This window comes from Mytilus galloprovincialis, chromosome 1, assembly GCF_965363235.1.
Source record: "Mytilus galloprovincialis chromosome 1, xbMytGall1.hap1.1, whole genome shotgun sequence".
Taxonomy (NCBI): Eukaryota; Metazoa; Mollusca; class Bivalvia; order Mytilida; family Mytilidae; genus Mytilus; species Mytilus galloprovincialis.
The window spans coordinates 81,512,353-81,536,187 of NC_134838.1; the positions used below are offsets into that span (position 1 = coordinate 81,512,353).

The 23,835-nt window shown below is 32.8% G+C and overlaps 1 long non-coding RNA gene across 1 annotated transcript in view; it reads left to right on the plus strand.

Annotated features, from left to right (window-relative positions):
- The window catches only part of LOC143085602 (uncharacterized), a 36,553-nt gene extending 16,815 nt beyond the window's left edge, over positions 1 to 19,738 (plus strand). Inside the window, exons 3-5 of the long non-coding RNA XR_012981378.1 lie at positions 2,881 to 3,050; positions 7,868 to 8,085; positions 17,940 to 19,738. This is a non-coding gene — a long non-coding RNA (uncharacterized LOC143085602). The remainder of the gene's footprint in view (positions 1 to 2,880; positions 3,051 to 7,867; positions 8,086 to 17,939) is intronic.
- Positions 19,739 to 23,835: the final 4,097 nt, after the last annotated feature.

Sequence of the window (23,835 nt, forward strand, 5' to 3'; positions counted from 1 at the left end):
TTTGTTGCATTCGCACTCATATTGTAAACATTGCACCTCATACAGGGTTTGATCTTCTACCGAGTTACTTTGAGCTTGGGGTATCAAGATTTCTAGTAATGAGGCTTCTACATCGATATAAACCTATGATATAACTTAAATTAAAATCTGGCAGGAATATTTGTTAGGAAAAAAACATACCCCCTCATTTTAAATTAAATGGTAATGTTTTAAAGGATAAAACACATGGATATGTTTATTTAGTGTTAATTGGCTTTTACGAAGCCCCTAGTCCTGTTTTGACGACTGACAGATGCAAACAGACATCATTATTTAGGGTTGTACGATTGGATCTTTCTGGTATAACTTCGAAGATGTGTCTACATTTGTAGTCGGAAAGATAAATGGGGAGAGGACAGCAATGAAAAATAGATGAAGGGGACTTAACTTAATTAACACACGTTACCCCTCCCCCATTTTTACTGCTGTCATTAAAAAGAACTGTAAATAGTTTGTATAGGTTGACTTATTCTAAATACAACAAAGATGCCATGAAAAATATCACTTACATTGAAAGCAGATTGTAATCATCTCTTGTCTTTTTTGTAGTTTCAAATGCACACAAAATGTTCAATCTGCTGAATATAGTATTCAGTTTCTCCTTTGGCATTAAAACTCTATCACATTGTTTAAACAGTTAGTAAATAGTTGTTAGTAGATACAGAACAGGGACAATGAACTCTTTTAGCAAAATATTAATCGTCGGTTTTGTGTATTCACATTACTTGTACAACTCTCCTTGTAAATTTGGTTGAGTTTCGTGACCTACATTGTTCACAACAATTAATATTTGTAATAGTATAGTAGCTACATAAAACTAGAACAAATAATTAACATATCTATTGATGTTGTATCAATTGTACGAATTTTTAAATTACTGTTTTGGTTTGGTTTTAAATCTTTTCTTATCTCTGCCATTGAGTCCACAGGTCCAGGGGTCTGTAACTGGTGCATTCAAAATCTCTCTCTCTCTCTCTCTCTCTCTCTCTCTCTCTCTCTCTCTCTCTCTCTCTCTCTCTCTCTCTCTCCCCCCCCCCCTTTTGTCTGATTTTAAGAATATGCTTTAAATTGTAAAAAACTATTCGAATTAGCTCTCGCCGCTATATAGCCTTGTTGTGCAAAGGCGGCGTAAAGCAACCAACAATCAATCTATTGTTTAAAATGACCAATGGTTATTCAGTATGATGTTGAATGGTGTTTCTGTTTCAACATCATATTGCAAATTGAAAGTTCCACACGTTAGAACCTAAATACAAATTTGTGTATTGTAATTGGATGGTATAAATATGTTGTATCTATTTTTTGTGACTGTGTTGACGACTGGAGTTTTTATGTAGGCGACTTTGTAGCATTAATAGTTGCCTCTTCCACATGACATATAACCTTCTATTATCGATGTCCCTTGTTTAGACACTTTAGATGTACTAAAATGTATTTAAAGTTTTTGGGTATGCGATAAGTCATGATGGGAGGTGATTGAAAAAAGGATCACAATGTGTGTAGATCTACATAATCTACATCATATTTCAGTTTTTGAATTGTAAAAGCGTTGTGTTCTGTTTTTAATTGTACAAATTTAAAGATTTTGATATTGGAATCAGAATAGATTGATATGAATCATTTTACATCATAATCATATTGATGACGGATATCTGTTGCCTGATACATTTATAGATAATTACATGTAATGTTTCCTTTTTTGAAAATGGTGTTGTTTTGTACACATTTTAGGCGTTTAAACATATACATTTTGCATAGAATTGAAAAGTGAAACCCTTTCGTTTGATGTTTTTTATCATTTGATTTTGCCATTTGATTAGGGACTTTCCGTTTTGAATTTTCCTCGGAGTTCAGTATTTTTGTGATTTTACTTTCCGAATGTCGTTTGTTGCTGTATATCATAGTTGTTGCATTACTATCAGTACATATAAGTTTAATAAAGTTTTCGAGGTATCAAACACGATACAATAGGTTGACTGTTGACCAAAACATGTGTTGATACCTTTAAAATGTATCCATCATACAAATCACATGTTGATGGTCAAATATTGAACGTTGCATATGTGCTTCAATTTAATTAGACCCTGATTGGAATATTTTTCATTGGCAATCAAACCAAATTTCACTTTTTACCATAATATATACACGTATAACTATTTTATTTTCTTTGGAACAGAAAATAAATGCATTCTGAACAGAACATAAATGCATTATGCTGATTTATTAGTCAAACCATCTATTGAGAGTTCGTAGAATTTACAATATTTTTGTTAAAAAAGAAACATTTTCTAAATTATAATTATTTCAGCACCACAAAAACAAAATTACCATAATTTTTTTCCTCAAAATAAATCTTGTCTCCTCTTTTAAAAACTATTACCATTCTTTTGTGAAATATTCGACAGTAAATATCAAAGGAAGTACTCAAACATACAAGATGAAGAGAAACTTTTATAGAAATAAAAACAGTCGGTTTAGAACTAAATATAACGATAAATGAAATGAATCAGCTATGCAACTGTGGACTTTTCATTCGTATATAGCAACATTCTAAGACTGTCATCCGTCGCTTTTCTTTTTATGCTATGCTATTGTTTGTATTTCTGCAATTTATGATTTTCATCTTGACCTTTTCTGCACCTGTCTTTATATGCAATTTCTAAATATCGCGTTCATTTGACATATTTTCCTTTATCCACATATCGAAAGTTATCAGACAAATGCTAACGATAACATTATTACACAAAATATGTCTTAATTTTGTTGATATTTTGATGATAGTTTGAGGTTTATTAAATTTATTAGTAATATTGACTGATATTTATGATATAATGATTTTAGACCGTGGATTTGAATCGACAAGTTGGCATTCGGAACAAAGCCCGCATGACGAACAGGTTGCTGTATACACGTGTCAGACATATCTACAAGGATATGAATTTGTTGCAGTGATTGATTTTGACGAATTCATTGTACACGACAAATTTATGTCATACATGACAATGTTGAAGGTATGCAAATAATACTTATTGATATATTGAAAATAATAGTGTAAAAATCAAAACCCATTTATATCAAATAAAAAGTAAAAAATAGCAAAGATTTCGTAGCAGTTTGTTTTAAATGTCATTTTTTAAAAGAAAACATACCACAATCGAGCTGTTGCGAAAATCAACACAAAACACACCATAAACAAACAGATAAAAGACAATTCACCCAGTGAAGAAAGAAAGCAAAACAGTATTGATTCAGGACCACCGAAATGAAACTTGGTGCGTCCTGTACGGATTAACATTTGCCAGGGAGTCTCATAGTCAGAATTGAAAGCTGGGGACGAATAAATACTTGATGAGGTAAATGACAAAAAAGAGACCTATACAAAATAACCAAAACAATCTAAGATAAATCATTCTCGCATATGCAATACTTGAATAAATGGAATTTTGTGGACGACTACTAGAGCAAAACAAGTGCTGTATAAGATATTTCGTATTGTTTTGTTTTGATTCCGTGAATGTATCAAATTTAAAACACTACGCGATACTAAGTCTACTTTTTTGTTGTCTTATTGACGTATCATCCACTTTTTCTTTTATTCAAACTTGTATTTGGCGTGTTTAAATGATAAAACGGGATGCTTTGGTTTAAGTGTCACAAATGTTGTACTCCCCTTAGCAATTATTTCTATGATTAGTTATTGATTTAGATCTAGAAAAATATACTACTGACCTAACCAAATTGTTTTTTATACGTAAATAACAAGTGAAACTAAGTGGGCGCACTGTTAGACAAACGAGAGATTTTAAATTCGAAATTATGAATCTTCTGCATGTCGTGTTTGATTTACCATTATTAAGAGAACTATCATTGTGTATTTAATATCAGAGATTTGTTAAAGAAACGATAAGTTGTCTAAAACTCAATGTTTGCCAGCAATGAACAGAACCATTGCGACCAGATAACAAATCTTTCCTTACCACTATAAAGCATACTGGACACGGTTTAACCTAATATGTTCCTTCCTGACACCGCCTTTTTTCATCCAGTTTCTAGATATGATTGCCTAATAATATAATTTTTACTCATAATTTAATATGTTGATATTTTAAAAGATTATAAAGCAAAAAAAAAAAAAACAACAAAATAACAACAACAAAAAATCAGGAAAAAGAGACAACAATTCCCCTACCCCCCAACAAATCCAGCAATATCTTGTCAGACAACCCAGTTGTATCCGACTTGCAGAATCGGATGCAAAAAAAGAAGATATTGCAGCTTAAACGGATATAATTTTGATGCGTAAACTGTATGACGTTCAAGATTGTTAAATTTATAAAATTTGTTGTTGTAGGAATAGTTGTTTGCAAAGTCTATTAGCCAATATTTAAAAGTTATTATCAAACACTTTTCGACTATCTTTTATTTCAATTATTAGTTTCCAAAGAGGATCCAATATATTGTCCTTATACTTCTCGCTGCCCTGTCCTACTCTGTGTCCACTATTATTATTTTAAAAGTTATCGAAAGGAAGCTTTTTGGAGGGAAGATGTCATGTGAGGGAACATTTTTGTTAATTTTGTACCATGATTGATTGGCCGAATAATGAATGTGTCAAAGTTTCATTAACGTACTGAATGCCACGTGTTATTGCTCAGTCTTCATGTTTTTAAGTGTTTTGTAGACTGTTGTTTCTTATTTTCTTCTAAACTGATGAAAAACAAAGGAAGCAAAGGAGAAAGTTCACGAAGGGTTCAAATTGACCCTAATTTATTTTAATGTTTTTTTTAATTCGGCTAAAACATTACAAATTTCACATAGAAATACTTGCGATAATAGTTTTACTATTAAGATACAAATATTGTTTTTGTACCTTCCATTAAAGTTTATGAAATTATGACCCATTAAATAAACGTTTAACGACTAATTGGTAGGGTTATGCCCTTTTGTAAATTAACCAGTGTCGGTTGGCCACTAAATATCAGAAAACAAAAGTCGTAGCCACCTAGGATCTTCACCAATGATCATCAATTCATGTGACCATCAAAAATATTTCAAGGTCAAAGATCAAGGTCATAACCTAGATTTTGACCTTAGGTTGTTATCAGGATTACTAAATAACCGTAAAAGATGACTGATATAATAGAGAAAATATTTGTCTTATCGAGATCTACGTTTGTTATATTGGGTGCAAAATTATTGAACCAGCTTTTAAGGACCTAGGGCAACAACACTGCTTTTCGGATCCGAAATGACGATATTTTGCTTATAAATCAAACAAGGTTAAAGATAGAAAGAACCATTGAACTGCAGAATGTTCAACATAATATGATCTATATAAGAAGGTCAAAGTTTGAGGTTATTTTCCATAGCAACGACAAACAACCCTTAACAACCATATATTATTTAACTTATAGGGCTATGAATAATATGAAAATGACATATTAAATACTGGAAATTATATTTTTGTCCCTAGCAACGCCAAAAATACAAGCAATTATTTATTTAAAATTAAAGGCAATTAAAAGCAGATATGACATTTTTTATACTGGAAGTAATAATTTTATCAACAACTATAATTATTTTCCTTAACAAACCACTTCTTATGAACATGATGTCCATAGCAACCATAATGTTTTGAACTAAGAATTGAAGGCTATCAATAAAAGGAAAAAGGAAAAACCCTTCAATTGTTCATGAACAATTGACTTTTAATTTCAATTTTTTTTTGGCATAATAAACCTTGGCCGTAACGATTCAAATAATTTTTAAAGTGATGAATGGACATTTTTTGGTTACAAAAGATTTTGCATCGTGGGTGGTGGCCAAAGTTTGTCTTAAGCTTTTAGATCTAAAAATTTCACAGAATCTTCATATTTTGACATAATGTCCAAAGTAGACTTACTATGGAGAATATTTTGTACTTGTATGAAAAGAACTGATTTATTTTGCATGAAGGCTTTTGAATTAGACCTATATAAAAATAAAATTGTGACCTTTTTGGTGTTTGATGATTAAGTTGATATTTTAGGCCATTATGTGACATAAGTGAACCTTGTCCATGAGACATGAAATCGTTTGGACCTATATTTATATACATGCCTTATATATCATGTACTGTGTTACGACCCAAGATTAAAACTGACCTGACGATGAAAGGTTACATGAAGCAACCGAAAGCTTTCTTATTGTAGAGCCTATGTGGTCGAGTGGTTTTAGCGCGTCGGGCATAGTGTAAGGCGATTTGGTGCCACGATATCGCAGTAGCATGCGTTCGAATCCCGGGGAGGGATGAACAAAAAGTTTGCGAAAGTAAATTTACAGATCGTTGTAAATATAATGAAATTCGATGCGACTGTCATACAAGTGAGAGGTTTAGCGCTATAAAACCTGGTTCAATCTACCATTTTCTAGATTTGACAATGCCAGTACTAAGTCAGGAATATGATAGTAACTGTTGTTGTAAATTCGTTTGATGTATTTTATCATTTGATTTTTCCATTTGATTAGGGACTTTATGTTTTCAATTTTCCTCGGAGTTTAGTATTTTCGTGATTTTACTTTTTATGATACAAAAGCATCAATATAGCAATTCTATTTCTTGTTCATGAAATACAAATGCATATATGCAATATAATAATTTGATAATCTGTATACTTTAGTATTTATAAATTGTACATGTCATAACACAACTTTCTTCAGTATTCGCTATCTGATATGAACAAATATGTAGAAGATAAGTTCCCTAAACACTTTATACAAGTGTTTACAGATATATGAATTAGCCTTAAACACGGCAACACTTAGTCACATAAACATGAGTGATGCACATATCCAATCGTTATCAAAGGTACCAGGATTATAATTTAGTTCGCCAGACGCGCGTTTCGTCTACATAAGACTCATCAGTGCCAAATACGGCTAAGGTAATCTATTTATTTATTTATTCTGGGGATAAAAAAATCCTTAGTTTTTTCGAAAAATTTAAAGTTTTGTAAACAGGATATTTATAAAAATAACCACATAATTGATATTCAAGTCAACACCAAAGTGCTGACTACTGGGCTGGTGATACCCTCTGGGACGAAACGTCCACCAGCAGTGGCATCGACCCAGTGGTGTAAAAAAGTTATCAAAGGTACTAGGATTATAATTTAGTACGCCAGACGCGCGTTTCGTCTACATAAGACTCATCAGTGACGCTCATATCAAAATATTTATAAAGCCAAACAAGTACGAAGTTGAAGAGCATTTAGGATCCAAATTTCCAAAAAGTTGTGCCAAATAGGGCTAAGGTAATTTATTCCTGGGATAAGAAAATCCTTAGTGTTTTCGAAAAATTAAAATTTTTGTAAACAGGAAATGTACATTCTAATATTCCTTAAAAAAAACCCAGAAAATATGATAAATAGTTCATGTCCAATAACAAAGCAAAATGTGCATGTTGAGAGAAAAATCTTCCTGTTTTGTATATTATACTTGTTCAATGTTGTTCTTTAACATTCATTTTTGCTACCATTTGCAATTTATTAAATATATTTTAGCTTACCCACGTAGTGACGTACAATTCATAAGAAATATAACAACATTTTGTTGGTTAGTCAAACACTATAAGAAATAGGTCAACTATACTTGGTATATGGAATGATTGCCAGGTGAACATATGTCTGTTTGTCATGATTCATCTGACCACTACCTTATTATAGAAAATTGATAATGTTAATTTTATGTGACTTGAAGTAAAATCTTTATATTACAGATTTTAAAAATGATTAAAAACAAGCTGACATTTTAGCGAATGCACTTTTGACTCATATTATCTCTATTTCAGTCAGAATTATTACCAGCGTACCCAGATGCTGCTGCTTTTACTCTTAATGTATCGTTTTTTATAACAGACTGGGGAGTTTCAGGAGTAGAACCGTTATTGACCAGTAAATACATACAAAGAACGCTTCCGCGATTTGAGCGCTATAAAAATTTATACATTCCAAAAAGAATACAAAACATAAACACGCATGAAATCCAACCAGAAAAGGGATACAAAAGGTACGTATTTTTCGTTTATATTTTACGAATAGTATTTCTCTTTATTTTTCCTTATATTGTTAACCCTTTATGTTTATATAAAAAAAGATGTGGTATGATTGCTAATGAGACAACTCTTCTCAAGAGACCAAATAACACCGAAATTAAGAATTATAGGTCACCGTACGGCCTTCAACAATGAGCAAAGCCCATACCGCTATGCTATGAAAGGCCCAGAAATGATAAATCTAAAATAATTCAAACGAGAAATCTTACGGCCTAATTAATGTAACAAAACATTAACGATAAACAAATGTGTAACACAGCAACAAACGCAAATCATTGACTACATGTAAAAGGCTCATTTTGGTCATATTTTTTTGACGTGTCACGGTATTTAGACATCTTACTATTGTGTTATTGTGCTATTGCCAATTTTTGTATTCTTGTCTATAATGTTTGCTTATGCAATCTATTGTTAGGTGTTGTCAATTGCAATACTAGAATCAAAATTCAGTTGTTTTGTCAGAGGTTGGCTACTTGGTGCTGATTTATTGAAATGTTGTTGTGACATCTACAATGTAATTTTGTGTTTATACTGCAGATATATGTACTATTTCGGAAGTCTAATTAGGTCTTTCCACTTTTTTGTGAAAAGACTTATAATTGTAAAATTGAGAATGGAAATGGGGAATGTGCCAAAGAGACAACAACCCGACCATAGAGCAGACAACAGTAGAAGGTCACCAACAGGTCTTCAATGCAACGAGAAATTCTCGCACCCGGAGGCGTCCTTCAGCTGGCCCCTAAACAAATATTTACTGGTTCAGTGATAATGAACACCATGCTAAACTCCAAATTGTACACAAGAAACTAAAAGTTAAAATAATACAAGACTAACAAAGGCCAGAGGCTCCTGACATTGGACAGGCGCAAAAATGCGGCATGGTTAAACATGTTTATGAAATTACAACCCTCCCCCTATACCTCTAGCCAATGCAGAAAAGTAAACGCATAACAATACGCACATTAAAATTCAGTTCAAGAGAAGTCAAAGTCGGATGTCAGAAGATGTAACCAAAGAAAATAAACAAAATGACAATAGTACATAAATAACATCAGACTACTAGCAGTTAACTGACATGCCAGCTCCGGACCTCAATTAAACTGATTGAAAAATTATGTCTTCATCATAGGAATATCAGGCACAATCCTCTCCGAGAGGGGTAATTGCATAATTCATGTTCTGATTATTATCTTTTTTTTCTTCTTCTTCCGACACTTTTATTTCTAACGTATAAATTTTGTTTCGAATGATGTCGCTTAGATGTTTGGTATATGATATCAAACAGTTTATGCGCCTTTGAATTTTACCCTGCGTAACCAAATACTTTTCTTTGAAGGAGTTATCTCCCCGAACACTGTTTCCTTGTGTCTGCATCTCCTCCGTAACCGCAAAAGAACGCGGCAAATTTATTTTATGACATTGCTCTTTATATCCTTCGCATGAATTTGGTATATAGTTTTATCATGGGAATTAACAGATCAAGTTCAAATTTTGTTCCAGTTTGATGATGTTGTGCAGAATTATGGTATTTGATTTATGGAAAATTAACTGGTCATGCTTAAAGATAGTGATTTGATAATTGGTACATAATTTTATCATGACAAGTTACATAACAAGTTCGAATTTTGTTCTGGTCTAATGATTTTGTGCAGATAGGGTTCTTGAACTTAAATAATTAGTTTTCCACAGTTTGTATTCGTCATGCTTGAATATATAGACTTGATATTTGTTATAAAATTTAAACCATAAAAGTAAAAGATCAAGTTGGCATTGTGTTCCAGTACAATATAAAAAAGAAGATGTGGTATGATTTTCAATAAGACAACTGTCCACAAGAGACCAAAATGACACAGACATTAACAACTATAGGTCAACGTACGGCATTCAACAATGAGGAAAGCCCATACCGCATAGTCAGCTATAAAAGACCCCGATATGACAATGTAAAACAATTCAAACGAAAAAACTAACGGCCTTATTTATAAAAAAGAATGAACGAAAAACAAATATATCACACATAAACAAACGACAACCACTGAATTACAGGCTCCTGACTTGGGACAGACACATACATAAATAATGTGACTGGGTTAAACATGTTAGCGGGATCTCAACCCTCTCACTAATCTGGGACAGTGGTGTTTAATCGGTAGGGAATATGTAATGCCTTGTAATACTCCCACAATGCTTGTGTATAAAAATATAGGTAGTTCGATATGGCTTGATCATTTTCAGTTTCTATTATACATGTAAAATAGTTTTTACTCCCTTCACCACTGAACGGTGCAAAAAAGGCAAATTTAAATTTTGATTAAAGAAATATTTTAAATACAACTTTCATTCATTAATTTATTATATAAACTACAAAATCAAATTGGTCCATTTAAGCTTAAAATTTTACTTTTTAACAGATATGTGAAAGGGACAATTTTTCAATATAATGATAGGGAAAAAAGAGGTGTTGACATATTTTTATCAGAATATTAAAAATAACGTTATATGACAAAATTGTAATATAAAAAGCTGAAATATAGCTTCAAAGAATGAGCAAATAAAAAACATAGGTCACCGATAAGGAAAACAATATATTTTGCCTTAAAACCCAAATTTTGGCGGGAAAATTGGAAAAATTGGTGAAATGTTATTTTGAGCCGTTAATAGATACACATAATAACGAAAATATTCTTTTAGTTAAATAACTACAATGATTTGACATTTCTAATCAATCAAAATATTAAAAAATACCATCAAATTTACGACAAATACTTTTCGTGTGCATTGTTATTCATGTATGAAGTTATGCGCAGTCGAATAGTCCCGATCCACCTTAAAAGTATATTATATGTACTTGTATTATTTTCTTTCAAAAAATTAGCATTTTCAAGATTTGTGTTTCTTTACTCTAATTTTTACAACATACAATTTTTAACGCAAAACAACTCAAAAGCTATCTATTTACAGATAGCGGTATTCTGAGCAACTGCATGAGTTGTTAAGATTGGCTGTTTAATTACCTCAAAACGTGATTGCAGTAATTTGATAATGTCAAATATATTATTTTGAATTAGTTTCCTGGTCATTAAAATTGAATCATTAACAAAATGGTTTTCACTAATTCTTTTTATTTTCAGTCGAATGTCTTGGAAAAAGGCGCTCTCTTTTAAAATACGTCATTAATATTTTAAAATGAGTTTGATAAGTGACTTTTAACCCCTGTTCTATTGTCTTTCATATTTCCAAATATGATTTTATTATTCAGAAGACATGATATGTAAAAATGATGAAATTTTGTAAAATAAGAAATTTTCATCTTGATTTGATAAAAAATGCATCGTACGAATATTTGCCAACCTAGCAAAGAAAACAAAAGATAGAACAGATTAGAAACCAATTGAAGGTCTTTCAACGTCGATAATAAGAGTGAAATTTAAAAAACGTTGTTGGAAAATGTTGCTCCTGGTTGATGAAATTTGTTACTTCAAGCTGATACAGAAAAATAAGATTTATAGGAACTTTTACATTGGATGAGTCTTAAAAAGGCTACTTCCGGTTCAAATACGGTAATTTCCGGTTGACCTGATAAGTAATGAAATCTCTACAACTAAATGCAGATAACTTAATTGTTTATAATGAACCAGTAAAAATTCTTAGGAAAGGTCAAAATCTAGAACGTCAAATTGACCTTTGACCTTGAACTCAATTTCAAGGTAAAAAATCAGTGATTTTAAATCGAAAAACCCAAGGTCAATCACTTGCATGGCTATGGAGTAATACTGATTTAAAATACATAACGGGAGAAAATACCTATAATAAAATTAACGGTACCAATTTTGTTGCACCAGATGCGCATTTCGACAATACATGTCTCTTCAGTGATGCTCGTGGCCAAAATATTTGAAATCTAAAGCTTATTTAAAAGATGAAGACCTTTATATAAAGGTTGATCAAAACACTTCGACTTAAATGGGTTGAAATTGCGCCTTATTGTAAACTATTATTTGGCAAACACATCATATCATTAACTGTTACTGTTCTTTTAATAATTTAATAAAGATTACAAGCAAAATTTAAAACTAAGAACATGACCTTGACCTTTGATCTTCACCTCAGTTTCCTCCAAATGGATCAAGGACTTCATATCAGAAGATTTAAGACCTCTATGATTTCTAATATATGAATTTTTTCAACATAGCACCAATGTAAAATTTTCAACTCCCATAAAATTTCATCCGATCACTTTTGTTAAACTTAACCAAAACATTCTTAAGAGTAGACAAACAATGTGGTGAAAACAGTTTGTTGAAATCTATTACGGTATCATAGAAATAAAGATAACAAGAAAAAAGGGACGCTGGGAGATAACACCTACAGGAATAAGTGTTTAGTTACGCAGGGTGAGTTTTAAAATCCAAGGAAAAGCAAAAGGTCTTTCCACTTCAAGTGGAAAGACCCTAAAAAAACAGAAAAAAAGCAAAAGGTCTTTCCTCGAAAAGTGGAAAGACCTAATACTGTGAATGCATTATTATTCGTTGGATATCAATTTTCGTGGATTGCGTGGTAACCCGGGAACCCCAAATTCAAATGTTCAACGATTTACAAATTTTGTATAGGTTTTTTATGTTTTTGAAAAACCACAAAATCACATATCAACGCAAATGCAAGTTTTCCTCAATCTACGAAAATTGGTACGCTAAAAAATAAATAAATCCACAGTAATAAGGTTTCGAATGTATCAAAACTGAAAATCACTTGTCTGATATGTTTTTGCTTCTATATGAGTTTTTTATAACTAGATATAAAATTGAGAATGTAAATGAGGAATGTGTCAAAGGGACAACAACCCGACCAGACAGCAGACAACAACCAAAGACCACCAATGGGTTTTCAATGCAGCTCCCAAACCCGAAGGCGTGCTTAAGCGGATCCCTAAAATGTATACTAGTTCTGTGATAATGGACGTCATACTGAACTCTGAAATATACACAAGAAACTAAAATTAAAAATTATACATGACGGGACAGGCGCAAAAATGCGGTAAGGTTAAACAAAAATACTAAACAAAAAACGACCGCAAAAAAATTGCGGTCGTATATTGGTATCCCATCGTCGTCGTCAGAAGACATTTGGTTTTATCGCACAATAACTTAAATATAAGTAACTAGAAAGCTATGAAATTTAAACACAAGGTTTAAGAACACAAAAGGAAGGTTGAGATTGATTATGGTCCCAACAGTTAAGGAATTAGGGGCCAAAACGGGGCCAAAAATAAGCATTTGTTTTAGTTTCCAGACAATAACTTGTGAAATGGTGTATGGATCTTTCTGAAATTATACCACAAGTTTCAATACCACAAAGGGATGTTAAGAATTGGCTTTGGGGGTATGGCTCAAAGCGTTTAGAAATTAGGGGCACAAAAAGGGAAAAACAAGAGTGTCCTGGTTAATGGACAATTACAAAACATATTCAAAATCAGTGTAAAGGAGGCAATTTAAACACAACATTTTGAATTTACACTGTATTATCTCGCGTTGAAAATTAAACTGTTTTGAGTGACGAAATTTTTTATCACACTCAAAACTGTGGTTGAATCAATATATGCATGATCATTGTTTAGATCGATTATAAGGATAAGTGAGTTAACATCCCGACTCCTTTGTTCTACCAGGGGTGATCTGAGCCGGATCATCCCTATCAGATCACCGCAGCTTGAGTTTCGTTGTTTTGCATGCTTCCCTTTGTTCTGTCAATCTGGCGGGAATATCAAATCCACTATAAAACTTATAATTAGTTATACCGAAAAGACTATCAATTAATATTTACGTAGAAAAAAAATCCAGTTTCTATCCTGGGATTCGAACTCAAGACTTTTAGCATATCAACCCACGACGCATACCACTACACCAGGACGACTGGATACCTACTTTTAATAATTTATCATACTTATAGGAAGCAAGATATCTTTATAAGTGGGGCGATTTGCCAGTTGTTTATTCAGTGGGGTTTTAACCTTTTTCGTAAATAAGTGAGTTGTCAGACTGACTGTTCAATTTGATTTTACACTTTTTAAAAAGTGGACCGAGTCGGTAAACAAGAGTGATACGTTTTTTTATAAAGTGTCGATCTAGTGTGGGCCAATTGGTCAGTGGGGCGAGTTGACATTGTTTCATATTTAATCATCGTGTTTGGGGGTTATTAAAGGGTTCATATAATATAATCATATATAACGATTATTATAATGATGGTGTGTCGTTCTAAACTAAATTTTATGAATTGTTAATGTTTTTTCGTCTTATCTAAAACAGCCGGGATGTAAAATAGTTATCCCATTAGGACTTGTGTCAAAGTCCGATCTCCCTGACACACCGCGTCCTCGTGTGATAACTGTTACAGAAATCGTGATAAAAAGGTATGTTGTATTCTTCCTGACACTTGCGGTGAATCAAAGCTCCTTAGAAATGAATACAATTCAACTAATATTGAGCTAGTCATTCGAAGGAGGGTAAATTTTGCTGATGGAAATAGTCCACTTTTTATCAATCTAGCTAATTTGTCAAACCATGGTTAATTGATTTTATACTTTTTTATGTTTTGAACTGTTAATTTGAGCACTAGTAATAAGATTGTCTTACCAAATTATAAACCTGGTATGTTTTTCCTACCCCATTGTACCAGTTGGAGGGTTGAGCATGAGCCCTTACAATCATGTTAACCCCTGTCATATTTTATATTTGCCTGTCCCATGCTTAAACTGCAGTTCAGTAGTTGTCATTTATTGCTGTCTTTTATATTTGTTTTTTCCTTTTTGTTTCATTAATAAGGAATTTGTTCTTTTTTCGCTTGATTTGTTTAAAACTTTGTCATATCAGGGATTGGTATAAGGCGACTAAACGGTATATGCGTATCTCATTTTGAAGACCTTACTTTGACATGTAATTGCTTATAAGTAAATTCTAGTTATTTTGACTCAATTGTTATCAATTAAAAGAACGGTTTAATTAAACCTCGTGGTTATATAGCTTTTTAGTACTTGAAAATAGAAAGTAACTTTTATTCTTAAAACTATCACTCATTTTTCCCAGGGCTATTACTCAAAGTACACCGGTTCTAGGACCAAACAATGTTGCATGGTCAAAATAAGTATCAAGAAAGAGATAACGCTGTAAATTACTTAATTTAAAAAGTAAATAAATCTGATAATGACCAAGATATATGCACTAAACAACCATATAAAATTTCCAGATAATGTCAAAAAGTCTTTGGCTTCCTAATTGTCTAAAAAAATTCGAATATACCTGTCTAATGTCCACCAGTTTTGAGTTTTGATTAGGTTGTCTTGATTGTTTTCATATCTTGCCGACGTGTTGACAATCATATCAGAGAAGGACAAGTAAACATACAAGAGTTTTACCAATCAATACCAAAAGCATGTTTAAGACTTCTGGACAATCGGTCCTCCTTTTAGACCACGCTACGTCAAACGCCCCAAACAACATCGTTTTTGTGTGTAAATATCATTACATAAACTGCTTGATTAATGAATTAGGTATTGACAATTCACTTGGAAACTCAACATATACGCTCACGACACTTACCAAAGAGGAAATCCTGGATAATCATAGTACTGTTCTACGTTCCTTTTGAAATTCAACCAAAGATGAAGAACTGGATCTTTCATCACTGTATTGGATACCAAAACTACATAAGTGGCCTTACAATACTATATATAGCTGGGTCTTCCATCTGCTATACGAAAAATTTGTTTCTAAATTTTTACCATCTATTCTATCAGCAATCAAAACCGGGCTCCAAAGTTATTGTAAAACTGCCTATTCTAGAGGTGGCGTGAATCAGACGTGCATACTGAAAAATTCCAAAGATCTTTTAGAGTATATACAATCTAAGACTATCTCATCTTGCAATAGTATTAAAACATTTGACTTTTCTACACTTTACACAAGTATTCCCAATTCCAAACTAAAGGACAAAAGGAAAGAGTTGTTATTACTTTAATTTATTAAAAAGAATAGAGAACGTAGACACAATTTATCTTGTCTTAAGGCGGGATAAATTCTACTTTGTAAAGAATCACTCTGATGCAAACAAAAATTATCTGAAACTGACATTATCAAGATGCTTGATTTCTTGATTGACAAGATATTTGTTACGTTTGGAGGACGTGTTTTTCAACATATTGTCGGAATTTTAATGAGAACCAATTGCTCCTTCTTCTTGTCGTCTTTCTTATTATTTCTTTATTATTATAAGGCTGACTTCATACAGGAACTTCTTAGGAAGAAAGATAAGAAGTTAGCAATATCCTTTAACTTTACGTTCCTCTATTTGGATGATGTTCTCTCACTAAATAATACAAAATTTGTTGACTATGTTGAACGAATCTATCCAATTGAACTAGAGATATAGTATACTACAGATGCAGTTAATTCTGCCTCATTTCTTGACTTACAACTAGAAATTGATACTGAAGTTTGGTTGAAAACAAACCTTTACGACAAAAGAGATGATTTAAGCTTCCCAAGTGTGACCTCTTCATTTCTGTGGTGCAACATTCCAGTAGTGCCAACATACGGAGTATATATCTCACAATTGATACAATATTCGCGTGCTTGCATTTCCTATCATGATTTCCTTGATAGAGGATTGCTGCTCACAAGGAAGCTTTTAAACCAAGAGTTCCAAATGGTGAAGTTGAAATCATCCCTTCGTAAATTTTACGGACGCCATCACGAGGACCTTTCATAAATAACCGTTTCACAGATGATATTGGATATGTTTTATGTCCTTTTTCATGAATGTGACCTTTTGAATTATACTATTTACCGGATTCGTAATAACATATTAAGCAACACGACGGGTGCCACATGAGGAGCAGGATCTGATTACCCTTCCGCAGCACCTTAGATCACCCTCAGTTTTTGGTGGGGTTGGTGTTGCTTCGTCTTTAGTTTTCTATGATGTGTCTCCTGTACTGTTATTCGTCTGTTTGTGTTTTTTATTTTTAGCCATGGCGATGACAGTTTATTTTCAATCTATGAGTTTGACTTTCTTTCTGGTATCTTCTATCCCTCTTTTATAATCCTCCATCAAACTTCTCAATGCTTTATGATTGAGATTTACGTTGTGTACGTGGTAATAAAACCAATACTTTTGTCAGATTTGTAAATCTGTATTCCGACACCTTTATAAAAAATGTAATAACTAAAATACTGGATACAAATGTAAATTTAAAAAACAAAACGTTGACGTTTATAATACTTGACATATTCAAACGCTTGACCATATCAACCAAATGAATGACAAACAACTGCCATTATACTTATTTGTTGCACACAAGTTCTGAAGAAAATGATTGGATTAACCTAATGTTATAGCTAGATTAACCTCTCACTTGTTCATGTATGATAATTGTTTATAGACCTGTTGAGCAACTCAAACCGACTCAACTGTTTAGCGTGACAATGATTATAATCAAGAGGCAAAAAAAAACTATGTCAACATGCATTACAGACATACAACACACCTGACATGTCATAAAACCGTACAATTGAATCTGACAAGAACGTCAACCAAACGAGTTCATAGTACATACACTATAGTAAAACTTCTTTACGTATTTATCATTACAGGAATAAATACACAATAGAACAACGCTATGAAAATTTCATGCGTCCAAATCGCATCTTCTGGATCTTTCATATAGGTTTAAGGTTAAGAATGTTCAATGAAGTAGCAATAAATGATAATGACAGTATTTACATCATAATTCATTACTTAAATATTTCTTTTTCAGAATTCTACTTAGAACTCACAATGTTGTTCTATATCATTATAGAAAATGTCCCCGGGATGATAAAAAGTGGAAATACTGTATGCAAATGACACCAAGAATGGATAAAAAAATGTATCAATTGATGCCAAAACTGCTTAGCAATGTAATTGACGTAAGGGCACGAATTGGAATCTCTTGAGGCTGAGTAATTACAGGATCACATAATACCATAATTTGTTGTTGATTTTGATTTGCAGTTTAAAACAAGAGGACAGTTGTCCTTTTTGGAAAAACATATCAGCAGAGACGCTACTCTACAGTATTTGCACCCTGAATCGTTACTTTTTTATGGGAATTTGACTGCTCAATGAATGATCTGTGACGTGAACTTGATTGGGAAAACCATTATTTACTATGACTCAAAGAACAGCTTGGAAGACGATGTATGAATTGTCACCTTTAACATAATCTTCGTTAGTGAATTATTTTGAATGTCAGTATTTGGGAAACAACTATCGTGAATCAGTTTACCATGGTATCCGTCTATTTGGTTAGCAGTTAACGTTGCACGTTGACTCATTTATATAGTTTCGTGATATGCTGTGCTTTTTAAACAATGTTCCAGGTTAGGGATTCTTGACGCGTCCTTAAACATGTTTAAACTCCGTAAAAGTTTGTATGTGTCTGTCTCAAGTCAGGAGCCTGTAATTCAATAGTTGTTGTTTGCAGTTCCTAAATTGTTTCATACATAAAATAGACTGCTAGTTAACCTAGGCCTGTTTGAGTTGTTTTACATTTCTCATTTTGTAAACTTTCAAAACGTACTATGAAGTATTGTTTTGATGGGGCCAATGTAATGACCTATAGCTTTAACCCTTTCTCATTGACCATTATATCGCATATTCTTCAAGTCATTGTATTCGACATTTCCGCCCTAAAACAGGATCTGAAAATTCTACCCTTGTAGATTTTTCAACAGTTCTACCATTAAACAGTTTCAGATAGTGCTGTCAGTGAACTAACTCTAGCAATAACACATTAAAACAGATTCTGGCAGTGTTATCTGTTTATATAAAAAAAACATTTATGTATATTTAATTATTCCTTTCTTAAATTTTAATTTATTAATGTTATTGCTGTTTTCCCAGTTTCTTGTTTTTAAATCTTTATATTTTTGTTGACTTCATCTATCTATTTTCATGTCCCCGCAAACTAAAAGTTGTGGAGCATAATTGTTTTAACGCTGTCCATCCTTCCGTCCTTCCTTCTGCCCACTTGCTACATTATGGGTTAAAGTTATTAAATTATTCTAGATAACTCTTGTTTCCACTTTCTAGGAAGATTTCACTTTGTCGGCTGTTTGTACATATTTTATGCTATTATAGCCTTTGCAATAAATTTTAAAACCACAAAGTTCTAAACGTGGTCGTTACTTTAACATTTTTAATAGGCAATAAATAATATCAAAAAAAATATAGACGTTTCTGCAATCTTCTCTATTCATTGATTTTCTAAATATTAGTAATATTGTTGATGACATATTCTGTTTTTAGTGACCGACCGAGTTGACATCCCTAGTCTTGAACAAAATTCTCGAGTTTCAAGAAATAAATCAGTACACCTATTACTAGTACCTGAATAATAGTTTCAAAAATACATTTTTTTTTATATTTATCGATTTTTTTCCCAGAAAAGTGGAGGCCAGGCCCCCCTGGCCCTATACATCCGCCTCCGCCTCCTTTAAAAAATCACTGGATCCACCCACTCGTATTTATTATCATAATTCATAAATGTTCAATACTCTACGAATTTGATAAAATATTAAATATTTGAATAAAAAAAACAACAACTAAAGGAAGTCTTTCGTATCAAAGATATTGTCATCCGCAACCTAGCCGTATGATGACCAGAATTTATTACAGCTAACATTAACAGTTATGTAGAGACTATTTAACATAAATGAAAATATATATAAAAAGAAAGGATTATCTATGTAAACACACCTTGTCCCATTGGTACATGAATTTCGTATTGTTTTACACAGTGTGACCTCTGAATTAGGGACAGTCAAACTCATAAATCGAAAATAAACTGACAACGTCATGTATACAAATTAGAAAGACAAACAATAGTACACATATCACAACATAGAAAACTAAAGAAAAACCAAAAACTAGGGGTGATCTCAGGTGCTACGGAATGATAAGCAGATCCTGCTCCACGCTTGGCACCCGTCGTGTTGCTTAAATGATAACAAATCCGGTAAATAGTCTAATTCGGTAGGTCATATTCATGAAAGAGAAGGGGCTGTACTTACGACGTAAGGGACATATCCGATATCATCTGTGAAACGGTTATTCCATAACGGTCAACCAAGTCGTGATGGCGTCCGTAAAATTTACCAAGGGATTATTTCAACTTAATCATTTGGAACTCTTGGTTTACTAGCTTCTTTGTGAGCAGCAACCCATTATAAAGACAACCAAGATAGGAAATGCAAGCACGGGAATATCGTATCAATTAGCAGATATATACCCTGTATACAGGAGCTGCTGGAATGTTGCTATTTAAAAATTGAAAGTTCACAATTGGAAAGCTGAAATCATCTCTTTTGTCGTAAAGTTTTGTTTTCAACCGACCCTCTTAGTCAATTTCTAGATGTAAGTCAAGATATGGGGCCGACTTAACTGGATATATAGCATAATTTATCTCTAGTTCGATGGGATATATTCGTTCAATATAGTCACCAAATTTTGAATTATTCGGTGAAAGAGCATCATCTATATAGCGGAAAGTAGACATAAAGGATATTGCTAACTTCTTATCTCTCTTCCTAAGAAGTTCCTGTATGAAGTCAGCCTCATTATAATAAGGAAACAAGTCGGCAAGAAGAGGGGCACAATTTGATCCAATTGGAAAGCCGACAGTCTGTTGAAAAACATGTCCTCCGAACGTAACAAATATTTTGTCAATCAAGAAATCAAGCATCTTGATAATGTCAGTTTCGGAGAACTTTTTGTTTGAATCAGATTCATTCGAACTCTTTCATTCGGTTAGAATACATAATATGCCGTGAGAGTGGACGAATCGATGGTGAAGGGTATTTAGAAAAATTACAAATATCATATAATAAATCAAATGATACATTCACGGAAATGGAGAGAAACCCTGTGTTTCAAAGCATACATTTTTAAAATATAAATTCCCTGATGGAGATTTAATGATTAAGTATTAATACTCCATCGGCCTTAGTCGATTGAGGGATGGTAACGGTAATGGAAACATTAATTTTGAGTCGTCTGCAACGGTCAAATGTTTTACCTGGATGGAAATTTACGAAAAATGTCACCTATTTGGTCAAATGAATATTTTTTTCTTTTATATTGTTCTTAATAACAACAGTATTGCACACGCTGTTAACAATTACTCCACTGACACAGCTATCTCAGTGAAGGTTTTTTTTTTATTACGACTGTAATGTGTTGCATTCCAAAAATTGACATATTTGACCTAGATACGACACATCGGACATATTAATTACCTTAATTGTCCTAATCAGAATCGACATAATTGATTCAAGCTGTGCTTCATTGTAGTTTTAACATGAGTATGCATTATATTCGTGTAATTTTAGCCCTCACTATCACGAAAAAATAATTACGAATATAATGCATACCCATATCAAAACTACAATAAAGTATAGCTTGCATGAATTATTTTTTAAATAAAGAATTTATATTCGGAATTTCCTAGTTAATCCGAGATTGGGATGTTTTATAACCAATTACCATTTTTTACGTGTTTCTGGAAAACGTTTTTTTCTATCAATATTGAAATAAATTGTATATTAGTTTTTTTCTACATCATTTTTTCCTGTAAGGCAGTTTAATTTGAAAAGTCTGTGGTATGATTGTCATGATCAATTAGACAAATTTCCACAAAAGATCAAATATTACACATACATTTACAACTGTAAGTCACCGTACGGCCTTCAACAATAAGCAAAGCTCTTACCGCATAGTCAGTGATAAATATTAAAGGCGTCAAAGGGACAATAAGGTTGATTTCAAATTGTGGTAGATCCAAATTAAAAAAAGTCATTGAATGCAGATCAATTAGAGATTATGAGAAATGCCTTTGTGCACCTGAAAATAAGCAAGTTGATAAGATTTGTAGGTACATTGTAACAATGCACTATTGCACTACAACGATTTTTTGATTATTTTGATTTGCAAGAATATGCCAAATATTTCTAGCGGGATACTTTCAAAATCTATAGACTGTGAAGTAATTTTGTGTAGGATCTGTAAGTGACTTAAGAGACAGACATACAAATTATTCTGACGCTAAGTGACTTAAGAGACAGACATACAAATTATTCTGACGCTTCTTTTTGCAAATGAACAAATATTGAAAAGTTATTCCAGGGATTGCATCATATTAAAATTATGACAGTTGTTTAATTTCTAATAAGGTTTTTCCTCAGGTGTCAAACATGATGAATTGTGATTTTAGACTGGAGGCGTTTCTTCAACCAAAGCCACAAAACAGTTTTTACCTATTCACGACATATGCAACTTTTAGTTATTGGACCCTTGATGTCTGGCACACCAACAGCAGTTTGTGCTCTTTCAGGATGCAACATGTCTTCTGTAATCGAAATTGGCGAAGGAAAACAATTACAAGGGATCGGGGGAAACATGCATGTATTATTTGTCATTCTAGCTGGTTCTTATATTCACACTTATATAACAGTGATGATCAGTTCAACGCGGATCAAAATGAGCCCAGAAGCAATGGTCAATCAGTACATGGTGGTCTGAATAAACTCATGAGTACTGTCGGTGCCATACAATTACATTTAACTTTTTTCTTCTTCTAGTATTCAAATTGATTTGCACATTGATATCTAGTATTAATGTATTATACTTATACACAGACAGCAACTTTTGAAGCGTAATATCCCTGTGAAACTTTGTTTGTAAGTCACATTTAATTAAAGATAAGAATAATTCAAGAAATAATGTGTGGAATAAAACCGGTCGCATATGGTAAATGTTTTGCTCACTGTTGAAGGTTGTACGGTTACCTTTAAATGCTAATACCAACGTTGATTTGTACAATTGAGTTGTCTCATAGGAGATCATTCTGCAACTCCGTAAAAACTAAATAATTTAAGAAATCTTAAGTGGAATAAAATCGGCCGAAGGGAGAAAACAGTAAACGAGGTCTGGCAAGACGATACAAACCGCCGACATTTTTAATATTGGCAAGTAGGTGTTCTTATGGTAACAGAAGTAACAAAAGTTCCTCTAAGGAAAATTAGAGTGAACGAGGGGCACTACCCCACAATGACGCTAGGCCATAACTTGAATAACGCTTCCTCGGTCCTCGGAGGATGAAATTCAAAACTGGTTACAGTGATGAACCGGCCGCTCTGGTAAACAAGAGAAAGCCGTTTACAAAAAAAAACTTCCCTCTGGTACCACAGTAGAATATTTTAACATATGGTCTAATGTAGAATTATAGGGTCATGACCCCCCTGTCATCTTGCCAGATCCCGCCAAATGAGAATGTCTAAACACTCTCATCCCCAACGAAACGAGTTTACCACCCGTACAATTAACTTATCAATTAGGAAATACTCGACGGTCAGAACTTGCAAAAGCTCCCTGAACATTATTTAAGAAGACATCATTACCTACATCTGACAAGTGCACTCCGTCATGCCTGAACAAATCTCTTTCTTGGGCTTTTATATTTGGATGGCAAATTACAAGGCCATGATTTAATTTTTTTTTTTGAATATATTTCGAACAGCTGCATTAACTCGTTTACGAGTCGAATTAATAGCCACCTGATTTTCTGCCAAGTGCCAGTATCACTCCATACAAAGGAGAGATTTGGCAATAACACA